This window comes from Periplaneta americana, chromosome 4 (assembly GCF_040183065.1).
Source record: "Periplaneta americana isolate PAMFEO1 chromosome 4, P.americana_PAMFEO1_priV1, whole genome shotgun sequence".
NCBI classification, from domain to species: Eukaryota; Metazoa; Arthropoda; class Insecta; order Blattodea; family Blattidae; genus Periplaneta; species Periplaneta americana.
In genome coordinates, this window is record NC_091120.1 from 191,098,044 (window position 1) to 191,112,635 (window position 14,592).

Sequence of the window (14,592 nt, forward strand, 5' to 3'; positions counted from 1 at the left end):
AGCTCATTACATAGAGATTCTTCTTTTTAATACATTAGATTTTTAAGTCCCTGCATTATCTACATTTTTTTACTTTTGAATTTTTTCACAACATTCAGTGGAGAACATCCACTGAAGTGATTCTGAAATTAAGTGAAAGATACAATACATTTACCCTTAATACCAGTAGTACCAGTATCATATACGTTTTTCCAAGATTCATATTGTAGACATAAATGTAAATAATCACTAGATACTTGAAATTGCTCAGTGACATTGGAAACACTTAGGATTTGTTTATCATGTTCAGAAAAGCCATTGATTATAGATTCTGTCGAATAGAAATTCAGTCTAATTCTATGTACAAAACTTTTATCAATGGCTGTGCTACTTCAGCTTGTATGCTGGTAGGAAAATTACGCTACAACTAAGGTTGTCAGTTTCAAGGAGTGAATTTAATTTACTTTTACGGAAAAGTTCCGAGAGATAATCTATGTTTATGTCACTACAGAGTAGCCACCTATGCCCACCGACGCCCTCGAAATCGAGACGAATTGTGGAATCAAGTTATTGACACTTGGGAAGATCTCGCCGAGGATCAGAACCTATTGCACAATCTTGTGACATCCATGCCGGATTGACTTAGAGCTGTAATAGAAGCTGATGGCATGTGGACAAGATTTTAAGTTAACAGGTCTCGTTTTGTTTCTTATGATTATTGTTTCAGGAAGAATACTTTTAACTTCCAAGTAAGATTTTTTTTGACGAGGTTCAGCCCACTTGTAAGACCCAGAATTTGGGCATAAATTATTCCATATTTTTCGACAAATTAGACAGTCGAGGAACTGTGAAGAAATTAATTACACCTCAATAAAAAAAAGTTTTACCCGGGATCGAACACGAGACGTTTCGGTTATATAGTAGAACCGACACGCTACTATATGAGCTACCGAGACAAGACAGTGACAGCAGCAGTCCAGAATGTAGATCCCATAGCAGGCTGTGCCATTCGGTACAGAGAAGCAATGATATTTTGTGACTCGAGCTATGTTGTGAAATCGTGGCCTTAAATCGCTATCTTCTTCGTGATTCTTATTCTGGTCCTTGTCCTTGTTGTGGTCCTTGTAACAATTCTTGTTGTATATGTCATGGTATTTATTGTTACGTCGATATCGAGTGAACCGCGCTGTAGAACTTTAACTTCCGACGACCAAGAGTCGTCTCATTCCTTTTAAGGGTAACTGTACATAACCCATGTTCGGTCCACTGCTGTGGAGTAATGGTAGGCACATCTGACCGTGAAATGAGTGGGCCCGGGTTCAAATCCTGATTGGGACAAGTTACCTGGTTGAGGTTTTTTCCGAGGTTTTCCCCAATTGTAAGGCGAATGTCATGTAATCTATGGCGAATCCTCAACCTCATCTCGCCAAATATCATTTCACTATCACCAATCCCATCGAGGCTAAATAACCTAGTAGTTGATACAACATCGTTACATAATCAATTTAAAAAGGACGTCAGATAAGCAGAGGAAGTTACAAAAGCTTGTGGTGGCGAATTTAAAGTTTCCGTGATGTTCAAGAAAGGAAAGTACTACAAATGGGAGGAAAAGTAGATAGCCTATATTGGTGTATTCATCACATGATATTACACAGGAGATATCACCACATATGGTTGTAAATAACCAAGGACATTTTAAATCTGAATGTGTATTTTAGTGTAATCAAGTGTTGCTTTGTATAGTAAGAACTGTAGGCACTGTGTATAAATCTCGATATGCATCTGAAAAAAATAGTAATCAACTTGGCAGAAATGTTCGTGTGTCACAATATAATTCGTAATATTTTATTTGTTAATGGCACTGTTATTTTTATTAAAGTACGTCAGCAGTTACATGTACTACACAAGTGTCTTAATTCTTTGGAAAACAACTATTTATGTCATTTGGCACAATAATATGAACATTTTCCATTTTGGTAATAAATTAAGTGGCAAGAAAATGTTCATATGTCACACCATATAATATTTCATATTTTTTACATTATTAATTATTCCTTTTCATTAAGATTTTCTGTTTATATTTTGGAATGCTTACGTTAAAAGACAGTGATGTCTCTTTCATAAACTCTTAAGTATTTAATTAAATATCCTGTGACGATCATAGTTACTTCGAAAATGTTATGTGTGTCTCTATGGAATGACCCATCAGTATTGATAGTATTGTTACAAATGACAAAACCTGAAACTGTTAGAATGGGATCAGGAGTAGTGACAAAAAAATGTAATGTTGTAGGCCTACATGAACATGACTATTTTAATCCAGTGTCTAATAAGGTGTGAAGGCCTTTTGAGGTAAACAGTATTGAAAATGTGAGGGAAGGGGTATTTCTTGGTAATGGATTAGGCCTGTATACTTTATAATATTATTAACTATATATTGTTAAAGTACCTAGTAAATATCGTAATATGTATATTATATAATACTGTAAACGAGACATCACAGGCTGCAAACTAGATTATTCTTGTGTTTGTATAATTATACGAACATGTATGAAATAAACAAGACTACTATTGCTTAGGTTAGGATAGTATTATTTATATATATTGTAATCAGGCTATATGCACAAATTTTCCAATATACTACTATCATAACTAAATAGGTTATGTTAACATTAATTTTCATACGCTTTTGTGGCGCAAGTTAAAATAATTCTAAGTAAAGTATAATAAAACTCCGACAACATAATCATGAACGTCAAATTCTCTTATTCATTTATTTTTCAGTCCCTTATTTTCCATTGTTCTTTGGATTTATCATTAATAAAATATCAATTAACGGATAAATTATGTTATACACTCAGTTGATAATATAAATAATATTCACGACAAATATATAAAAACAGAAGAGATAACGAATCATATTATTGCCGCCCGATACGGTACCATTACAACATGGTCTACATATTGCTTTGCCTGGCAGAGTTTCTGAATTATATTCAATACAAAGGCGTACTTTATCTTATCTCGTCGCTTCGCCCACGTGACAACTATAAATAGCTGTCTCGTTCCGAACTTGTCTATGTTCCGAACTTGCCAAGTTGCCAAGGTCATATAGGCCAATAATATTTATCCATGGTCATCAGTTGTCGACAGTACATACCGAGATTATCTCGTAAGCAAGAAATAATCGATTTAGAGTTCGTGTCTCGTGATGGTGTTGGTCATTGTGCCATCTGTTGACGATTATTGAACTACATCAAGCCGGCCTCGACTGCAAACCCTAAAGCCTATATAAAAGAGCTATCTGTTGGTATATATGATCTAGGTTTCTGTTTAATGACGCCAACTTCGGAAAACCAAAATATCTTTCTTCAACATTGTTGCTATAAAATGTTTTCTGTGTTTACTATACTCCAGCAGGCCGTGATATACGTCTGTCTCCCCCCCCCCCCAGTCTATAAAAGCGAACTTAAAACAAACGGTAAGGTTATGTAATGATTTATTTTTCATTTTAATATTTTAACAATATTATTTATATAACATATTGCAGTAATAACATCGACATCTGGAATCTTGTTGATTTTTTCACGGCTTCCTTAATGTTACTTGTATCAGGAATGCAATAAGTTTCGTGGAGTAGTAGACTTTACTTAATTTTTGTAAATATTTAAAAACAATAATTAACCTTTCAATTTAGGTGAAATTGCAGTGGTAAGTTTCCAATTTATAATTATTACTATGTTAAATGTCTCTAAAAATAATATGTTAAAAGCCTAAAGCAGTAAAATGAATGTCGCGCTTAAGCGGTAAGAAGAGGGAAATTGTTATGTGTGTTACGTTGGGAATACTGAATGTGGTATTTCACACTTACCGCGTATTGGTTCTTTGCGGAAAACAAGGAAATACGCACGATCTCGCACAAAACAATATTACAGTACAAAGCAAAGTTACCTAGGTATTGTATCTGTTATAAGTGTTACTAATATTACATAACAAAACTCTTATCGCATTATGCTTTTAAGGTGATATTTATGAGCAACTTCCTATCATCAGAATATTAAATTATTTTCTCGAAATCTGCTGAAGCTATAGAGCTGATATTTTTACAACACATGGACACGTATCTTTTGCTTATGATGTAACAGTAGTTGCTTTGTTAATTCATTTCCTTACAAACAATTTCCTTGCGAATATTTTCAAAATTTTTAATACACTATCTTCAGTAATACGTATATACGGTATATTAGATTTAGATTCTGTGAGGCTACTAAATAAATAGGCCTATACCTGAAAATTTCACTTTTCTATACGAAAAGTTGAGAAAATATTTCTTTTGAATAAAAAAATCAAACTTGTGAAAAATGAGCATTAAAATTAAAACTTACATTGTTATAATGCACTTATACTTCTCAGGCAAATCTAAAAATTAACATGTATATAGTTTTAATAAGTTCTCTTCCCTTTATCTATTGAATCAGTGCTGGCTATCCCTGAATATAGCTCTACCAAGCGGCATATACCACCTCTTTCGTCTGTCTCTTTCCTTTCCGCTGTAAAGCGCTCAGGCCCTCCTGGGCTCTAAAGCTTGCTCCTGTGGGCATCAATTGACATGCCTGTCGTATGACATAAAACGTAGAATGTATACTTGTATATTTATTGTCATCAAAATCATGTACAATTTGTGTATCATTTGTTGATGTTGATCTTGTTACATTTCTGTTTTCCAGGAAACCATCCTAAACTACATTTTACTAATGATATATCAATAATTTGAAATGTTTATTCAATCTTATGGCTTAGTCACTATTAATTATATAAAACAAACAATTTATGTTTTACATCTTACTAAGTTCTAGTACTAACTTTTTTCACCCTCGATGGGCATCTTCGGGTACAAGATAGGAACGAAATATCTAAGTTATCTAAAATCAATTACAAAAACTTAACCTCATATTGGGAATAACATTGATCATAATAAAAGATAATATAAGAAATGTAAACATGGTGACAAATACTAATCATAAAATGTATAAAAAATGAGCTTGTCAAACGTTAAAAATCATCGTAAGCTTGCATAACTGTGAATATACTAGGGATCTTGATACGTGGTAATGGCATACGGGCTATTCCATCTCAAATCGACCGAAAAATAGAGAAAATTGAACTTGCAATTTTTAAATACAATGAAACTTTTTTTGTACGTAGAGAACTGTGATACAATGCTTTGTGCAAAGTTTGAGGCATCAGAACTTCACAGTGTTTAAATTTAAAAATATTTAAATTTATCGTATTTTCATAAAATTAGCAACTTTAAACTGTTGTGGCTCCGAAACCCTTTCACCCAATGATCAAAATCATGGTTTATTTTGATGCTGAGAAATTAAAGTATATATTGACATGTAAACAATTTTTTTTACTTTTTATGGAAATGGAGAAATTTAGATTTTTCTTCATTAAGACGCCTATGCCCACGAAAAAATATTTTTAAAATATATAGTTAGATTCCGCATTGAAAGCACAAATAAACAAATATTTTTACTGGTGCACCGTTGATAAGAAAATATTGAAAATATCAAATAAAGAAAATAAATAGCCCGCACTTTAGCTAACCAGCTGACTGTAAGGCGGGAGCCGAGACAAGCAAGGCCAGAAGACAAACACGTGATGTTTCGTCTAGTAGCGCATAGCTGGGCTAGCTTTATCACAAGTTTTCATAAACACAGGAGTAAAATGTCGCCCAACGCTCGCTTATCTTCAGCTCACGGCCATTGCTTTCTGTACTGCGCCGTTCAAGTCTAGGCGTGTGAAAATAATTTATTTAATACTCTCGAAACTTATTGCCGAGTCACTAAGCAAACAATGCCGAATCCCTCTTAATAATGCAAGTTTTTTCCTCAATTTTTTTTTTCACATTCTTACAAATGGGCAAAAAGCCTCAAAGTAAGTAAAATCAGATTATCTGTCTCTCTGTATACAATAAAAATAAGGATTACTTCTTATCATAACCTTCCAAATGTCAGCTTCAAAATAAGCTCCCGTTCAATGTTCTGCAGTAAATGGTTCCAGAGTTGTGAGCGCTGAAAGAGGCTTGTTTTTATAAAATACGCTAAATTTGTCGCTCAATAGTATGAAAACCGTTTGACTTTCGATAGTATATTTTTGAAAATGCACTGTCCTCAGCACCTTGTATAAATAGGGAAAAAATTAGAGCATTAAAAAATGCGAGGTTTTTTTACTGATCGATTTCATATGGAATAGCCCATACAAAATTAAATCTTAATACATTGATATCTTAAGTACTTTGTACTATTACCAACACACTTCTTTAATAATGATGGAGAAAACCTTTAAAACAATGTGTGTCAGTGTACTGACAATATTAAAATCAATGATTAGTTAAGAATTACATAAACCTAATATTACTGAATGTTGAGTCGTAAAAGCAAAAGCTGTGAATTAGTCAATTCTGCTGGAGCAAGTGATTTATTCTTGTTAACTGTCTTATGCTCAATTACAAAGTTGTGTGGGAGTCTCAAAATCATCTCAGTATGCATGTTTCGTAAATGTTGAAATGAGAAATGTATGCTGTATTAACATTTAAATTTGAATGAACTAATTCTTGATAACCAAATGGTGTCAAATATTCAATTTTGATCCATTTCATATCACTACGCGGATTCTTGAGCTACACCAAACACATCATACTTGGTTAGTCGCAAGCTCGCCTGCCAATGCGGAGTTGCGCTCGGGCGCGGGTTCGATCCCCGATTGGACTGGTTATCTGGTTGGGTTTTTTCCTTAGATTTTTCCACAGGCAATCTATGGTAAATCTTTGATCTCATCTTGCTATCATCACTCCCATCGACGATAAATAATTTAGTTGATACAGCGTTGATAAAAAACAAAGTAAAAAAGATTGTTAGAAAAGTAAACTCTTAGTAGCATTCTTTGCAACATGATAAATGAACTCAAGTTTCGGAACGCTATAAGCTAAGTTTGTCATCTTTGTTACACATTTTTTGAAGCTACCCTTCATGAATGCAGTCATCAGTGAAGTATTATTGATGAGTAGGGACCGGATTTTTATGTAATTTCATATTATGTTCCTTTCAACCTAACCATATTCAATAACAAATCTTTGCGAATCTTGTAATTACCATTAATATATTAAAATTTGATCCTACATATTTTTACATATTTACCCGACATTACATATTATGGCTTGGTAATACATAAATCTACATATTTAGGGGTTTTTATTCATTTTTATTTCCTTTAAATGAAAAAAAAAAAAAAAAACTTCTGCTGGGGAAGTTTACAATTATTTGAAATACACACATTTAAAAATCCTTTTTACCTACTCAAGAAAGGATATAATCCGGGACGAAACATAACGTTCTTAGTTCCAGGAAGTAATAGAGGCACTCACCCCATATCGCCCACTGTAAATATGAGTGAACGAAAGTTAACCTTTCTTATGCAACTACCTTGTATTGTAAAAATCAATCAAAGTAGCGTTGCTTTCATGCGGTGGAATGGGACGAGGACGACATGATTTGTCTCGAACTATAATTGTTCTGCACACGTCTTAACAAGTCGTTCCCATGAAATTTGCAACCTTACCCACCCTCTTCCTAATTTTTCCAGGGAAAACCCGTGTCAAGACTGACATGAGCCGCAATAAAGTAGCCGACTTTTGAAAAGAAGCTGGAATAAAGGAACAAACTGAAAATATGTTGAAATATTAAAATAAATAGCTTTTCAGGTTATTGCTTGACCTCTTTACTTTAAATTTAGTGTAGCTATACGGAAATGGGACTTTCCGATCAACTAGAAAGTATGGCCTATATCTGCCAGACATTGATATTAAATATTTTTATGATTTAAATATTTTGGTACATATTCGGCTTATTTTTCTTACATAAATTTGTACATATTTCACACCTTGATATTACATAAAAATCCGGCCCATTTTGATGAAGTAGTATTTGTGTAAGAAGCCTCGAATGCTATATACTTCAGGAGAAGATCCGAGCAAGGAATGTGAGTTTTTCCCCTTCTCTTACAACCAACTCCCCAACATGGAACTGGCCGGCCAATGACTAAGCCTAGTTTGTCCCAGCCGGCCAATGACACCATCTCCATCCTCCTGTCCCTTCAGAGGAGCTGAGTTACTACATGGATAAATATATAATAGGATGTGAAACTGCGTTCAGCACCATCTGGCGGCGGGGGGCTGAAATAAGATGATCAGCGCCCAACGTCGTAGGTGATGAACATTAGAACTACGTGTTGGGTACATTACCCAGAATTATCTATTTATCCGTTCGAGATATTGCTCGAAGAGACAAGATGGCAGACAGAAACTTGCTAATAAGTGAACATAAAGTGATACTACGTGTGTATAAGCAGTGTATGTTAAACAGTGATGTTTATGGACGTTGTAAAAATAGTATCGTTGAATGTATTGTAAAGTAATAGTAATATAATAAATTGAACTATCTAAGTAGTTCTTGCAGACTTTTCCATTGCGCTGTACAATAAATACCCAAAGAATACAATCCCAATTATCTAACCTTTTGCTTTATTTTTTGTCTCTGTCTGGTTGTATTTTAATCGGGTATTGTAAAATAGATCGTCTCTTTTATCTTCCTGTTGGCTCCGGTAAGAATTTTCAGTAGAAGCTGCTGTGAGGAATAAAACTGTAAATGTTTTATTATAAATTGGGTTAGTTTTGAATATCGATGAGGGTGGGTGGGAATACTTTCTGCACAGTTTAACATTTTCGTCACCAGGTGCGCTGCTAAATGCATGGAGTAATTAGTTACTCTTTTCGCTACTTGGTGCGCTGCTAGATGTAATAACGCCCCTCCTCCCAACAGGTGGCAGCAAGATCAATTTCTATAACAGCGCCTCTAGTATGTGTTACGGGAAACTCAGTAAGTTTCGCATCCTGTTATATATTCATCCATGGTTACTAGTTGAACCTCTCCTCTCATCCCGCAAGAACCATACCCCCCCTCGCAGGTATCTTCTCGTGAAATCTGGACAGTACGTGTGCCACTTTTATCGGTAGCTTCAGTTGAGTGTGAGGGATTTGTTTTTGAGGTTTTTTGGGACATAAATCTGGCATTAAAATAATGCATCGTCTCGGTGTGCAATAAATAACTCAGTGATTTTGTAATGCATCTTTAACAGTTTTTCCTTCATCATGTCTGCATTAGTGCGGCGGGAGTTTCATCCCCGCGACGCGAAAGCCATCAAGTCTTCTCTCGCAGCATCCGCTCCAGGATTTACTGTGTATTTACTTGTAATCTAATTCACCCATTTATGCAGTCTTCCTTCAAGATGCAAGTCATTTGCTCTCAGATTGATAGAAGCAGCTTTGCCGCGAACTGGGGGTCGATGAGCAGTGGCGTGCGTATCGGATCTGGCTCTGTGTGAGGAGTTTTTAAATCGGAATTTCTTCAACTCGGTGAAGAATTATGTTCTTATGAACTTCTCGGTTCTGAGGAAGGACTGTCGCGTATTGTATCCAGTGATTGGGCCCTAAATTGGTCTCTGTACTGACGTCAGCGTCATTTATCAGAAAACTGCCATTCACCGCTGTGCAGTAACGGTTAGTATGTCTGACCGTGAAATGAACTAGCTCGGATTCAAATCCTGGCTGGGACAAGATATCTGGTTAAAGTATATCCCTGGAATTCCCTGAACCCATTAACAGCAAATGTTGGGTGACTTTCGGTGCTGGACTCTGGATTCATTTCGCTGGCATTTTCATCTTCATCTCTGAGACGCTAGGTAAACAATGCAATTGCAAAACGTCGTAAAATAAAGCAATGAAAGATTACCCAACCATTGCCATCACTGTCTCACCAGGACCATTACAATCAGCATAACTACTCTCACCATGATCATCACTATACCAACCACTACCACTATGGTTACCATTAGAACCATAATTATCCCCATAATAACTATCACTGTATCACCGTAACAACCATCACCATTATCACCATAAAAGTAATCACAATTATCACTGTATCACCGTAACAACCATCACCATTATCACCATAAAAGTCATCACAATTATTACTGTAACAACCATCGCCATGACAACTATCACCATTGTTAGAGCCACCGGCGTAGTTCAGTCGGCATAAGCATAACCATTACCAACATAACAGCCATGAATATCACCATAACAACCATCACCATTATCACCATAACTATCACCATTATATCACTATAACATCCACCACTATTATATTACTGGCGAACGTCATCACAAGGGCAATTTCAACCATTACCATAAAATTATAATTATCACCATAACAACCATCACCATAACAACTATCACCATTATCACCATAACAACTATCACCATTATATCACTATAACATCCACAACTATTATATTACTGGTAAACGTCATCACTAGGGCAATTTCAACCGTTACCATAAAAATAATAATTATCACCATAACCATCACCATTATCACCATGACAGCTATCACCATTATATCACTGTAACATCCACCACTATTATATTACTGACAAACGTCATCACTAGGGCAATTTCAATCATTACCAAAAAAATTATAATTATCACCATAACAACCATCACCATTATTACCATAACAACTATCACCATTATATCACTATAACATCCATCACTATTATATTACTGGCAAACGTCATCACTAGGGCAATTTCAACCATTACCATAAAAATTATAATTACTGTATCACCATAACAACCATCACTATTATCACCGTAACAACTGTCACCATTATATCACTATAACATCCACCACTATTATATTACTGGCAAACGTCATCACTAGGGCAATTTCAACCATTACCATAAAAATCACAATTATCAACATAACCATCACTATTATCACCGTAACCAGCACCATTGTTATCGGTACCATAACAACCATTATCATTGTCACCTTAAGCATAACCATTATCACCACAACAACCGTCATCACCACGATTATCACTATACCAACAATCACCATTATCACCCTAAGCATAACCATTACCACCGTAACAGCCATGAATATCACCATAACAACTATCACCATTATTACCATAACAACCATCACAATTATATCACTATAACATCCATCACCATTATATCACTGTGGCAAACATCATCATCACTATGGCAACTACAACAATTACCATAACCATCAGCATTATCACCATAACCATCACATTGTTGACAAGTAACTCCATCTGTTAGCGCAACCATAAAGCATCTAATAGATGCTATAGAGTTACCAACAACGAAAAAAAAATTATTTACAACGCCGTTTTACTAGCTGGAGGTATGAAATTATAATAAGAAAATGTTACATTATCAAAGGTTTTGGTATATCATATTATTTTATTAAAAGATTTTTACAGCAGTATTTTACTAGGAAATAGCGTATCTTTACACATCACAATTTTCGAGTTGCGACACTATTTTACTGGGAGTGGGATATGTATTTTTATGTGACGTAAACCGCCTGCCTGTTCTAGTTCACAGACTAATGTAACAGATACGATCAAGAAACCTAAGGATGACACTCTTCAGAAGGTTCTTTCTTTTCTGTGGAAAAATTATCTTCTATGCCGATAACTTAGATGTGTTGAAATCTCCTCTTTAAAACCTTACAACACAGTATAGGTTTAACTACAATATCGCGTTTCCCGTTTGCCATCTCCCCTTGCCATCTCCTTGATCTCCCACGCCTTCTCTTTCCTTCCTTTCAATCAAGCAGCTGACTTCATTACAGCTAGCGTCGTAAAATTGTATTTAGCCCTTTGTCCTTGAAGAAAGAAGGCGAGCCGTATTTAGAACCTGATATTCGTGCTAATTTTCAAGTCTGTCATGTTGAGAGCAATTTGAAGATTATTTACTTACTTACAAACGGTTTTTAGAGAATCTGGAGCCACCCTGACATAAGCCCACCATCGGTCCCTATCCTGAGCAAGATTATTCCAATCCCTACCATCATATCATAGCGTGTTCATAACGCGTGCGTCCGCTTCATTTGTAATGTTCGATACTATGATCGTATCTCACCTTCTTTCGAGAAGTTATCATGGCTTAGGTTACATGAGAGGAGAAATCTGCACTCACTTTCTCTCTTATATCGAATTATGCACACTTCATCCCCCTATTATTTTTTCGCTCGTTTTCATACTCTCTCTCGCTGTCATAATATTAATACTCGATCACAACGCGATAACACGCTAGAACTTTCACTGTTGCTACCTCTCGTCACTGGAACTCTCTGCCGCCTGAAGTCAAGGGCTGCCGAACATTGAAATCTTTCAAATCCAAGTTAGAAAATTATCTTATGACGAGTTGCCAAACTAACTTACTATTATGACAAGTGTTGTATTGCATATTTCCACGTATTCACATTTTTTTAATGTTCTAGTGATATTTAACTTACTTTATATTTTTGTTTTCATATTTTTCGATAATGGTATATCTATAATGTGCTAGCCTAAGTTGAGCTATATATAATCATAATTTTCCTTACTGTGTGTACTTAAAAATATTGTATTCATTGTATGCTTTGTATTGCACTATTTTATATTACTATTACTATTATTATTATTATTATTATTATTATTATTGTTATTATCAATAATTGTCTTATTTTTTATACTTTGTATGTCTCATTTATTTTGACCTGCTGTTCGCATTTTATTATGCTTTTTCCTTTCTTTCTGTATGTTATACATTATGTCTGATTTCTACTTACTTGTTGTTTACATTTTATTATTATTATCTTATTCAGTTTTGTGTGTAAAATCGTAGTGTACTTTGTAAATTTGTAGTGTTTTTGTAACACAGTTTTACTCCTGGTTGAGTGTTAGAGAAGGCCATATGGCCTTAACTCTGCCAGGTTAAATAAATTATTATTATTATTATTATTATTATTATTATTATTATATCCTACCTACCTCAAATCCATTTCAATATTATCGTCTCAACTAGTACCTCTTGGCCTTAACAAAGTTCTTTTTCCCTCAGGTCTTCCAACTAACACACTATATGAACTTCTGGATTCACCCATACCAGCTACATGCCTTGCCCAACTCAAGTTCCTAATTACGTATGTTAGGGGAATACAATGCGTGTAGTTCTGCTTTGTGTAACTTTCTCAATCTCTCCTGTGACTTAATTCCTCTGAGCCCCAAATATTTTCTGAAGCACCTTATTCTCGAACATCCTTAACCTCTGAATAATTTCAAGAGAAAAATTGTTCCGGAACAGAGCATCGAACTCGGGATCTTTGGCTGAGTGCGCCAACGCTCTACCGACCGAGCTACCCAGAAACTACCGGATTCCGGTTCCATTATTCAATATTACACGTTACTGTTCGTTAACAGAAAACCACAAATTTAAGTCACACAGAAGGTATGTACTCAATGTTGGGTTTCTGAGGCCTTTCAACCCACTTGAGGTATGTGATTAAAAAGGGAATAATTAGTTCCTGGGTAGCTCAGTCGGTAGTGCGTTGGCGCCCTCAGCCAAAGCTCCCGGGTTTGACGCCCGGCTCCGGAACAATTTCTTCCTTCAAATTATTCAAGTCAGCTTTACCTGAAATCCAGATTTTTACTTTAATCTCTGTTCCTCTCTCAAAGTGAGAGTTCAAGTTTCACAAACATGCAAAATAACCGGTAATATAACTCTTATAAATTCTAGCTTTCAATTTTTTTCAAAGCAGACTGGATGACAGAAAGCTTCTCTACCGATTTATAGCAGGTATTTCCCAGATATATTTTGCGTTTAATTTCCTCTCAAGTGTCGTTTATATTTGTTACTGTTGCTTCAAGGTATTTGAATTTTTCCACCTCTCCAAAGGAAAAATTTCCAATTTTTATACAAGGTGTTAAAAAAAGTATCCAATATTTTAGGAGATGCTAGTATGCATCAAAACAAGAAAATAATGTCTAATAAACATGGGTCCTACAACACATACTTTCTGAGATCTGCACACTTGTTCATATGAGGTGCTCGATGTGATGTCCATTCATGGCAATGCATTCCTCCGCCCTTCGACGTATGGAATCACGCATTCTTTGAAATCTGTTTGAATACGTTAATAAGAAAGTCCTGATAACGATCCCCAGTTAATCCCTGGTAGCACGTATGGTCCTATTAATCTATCGCCAAGAACACCTGTCCATACGTTGATTGAGAATCGGTGCTGATGCCTTGTTTCTTCAACTGCATGGGGATTTTCATCAGTCCACACATGCTTATTACGAAAATTCACAACACCATCTCTGCTGAACCCTTTTCATATCCGTAACCAAACTTTTGTGTTCAGTATTCCTTGCGACTTATCAGTATTCCATGCCAGGGGTATCAACTACCATATGCTTATTTGATAGTCTGCTGTTTTGTAGGGCAGAAAAATGCATTGCCATTAATGGACGTCACATTGATCATCTCCTAAGAACAAGTATTCAGATCTCAGAAAGTGTATTGTAGGATCCATGTTTATTAGACATTATTTTCTTGTTTTGATGCATATTATATCACCTCCTAAAATATTTGATACTTTTTAACACCGTATATTTTCATTTCGTACTATG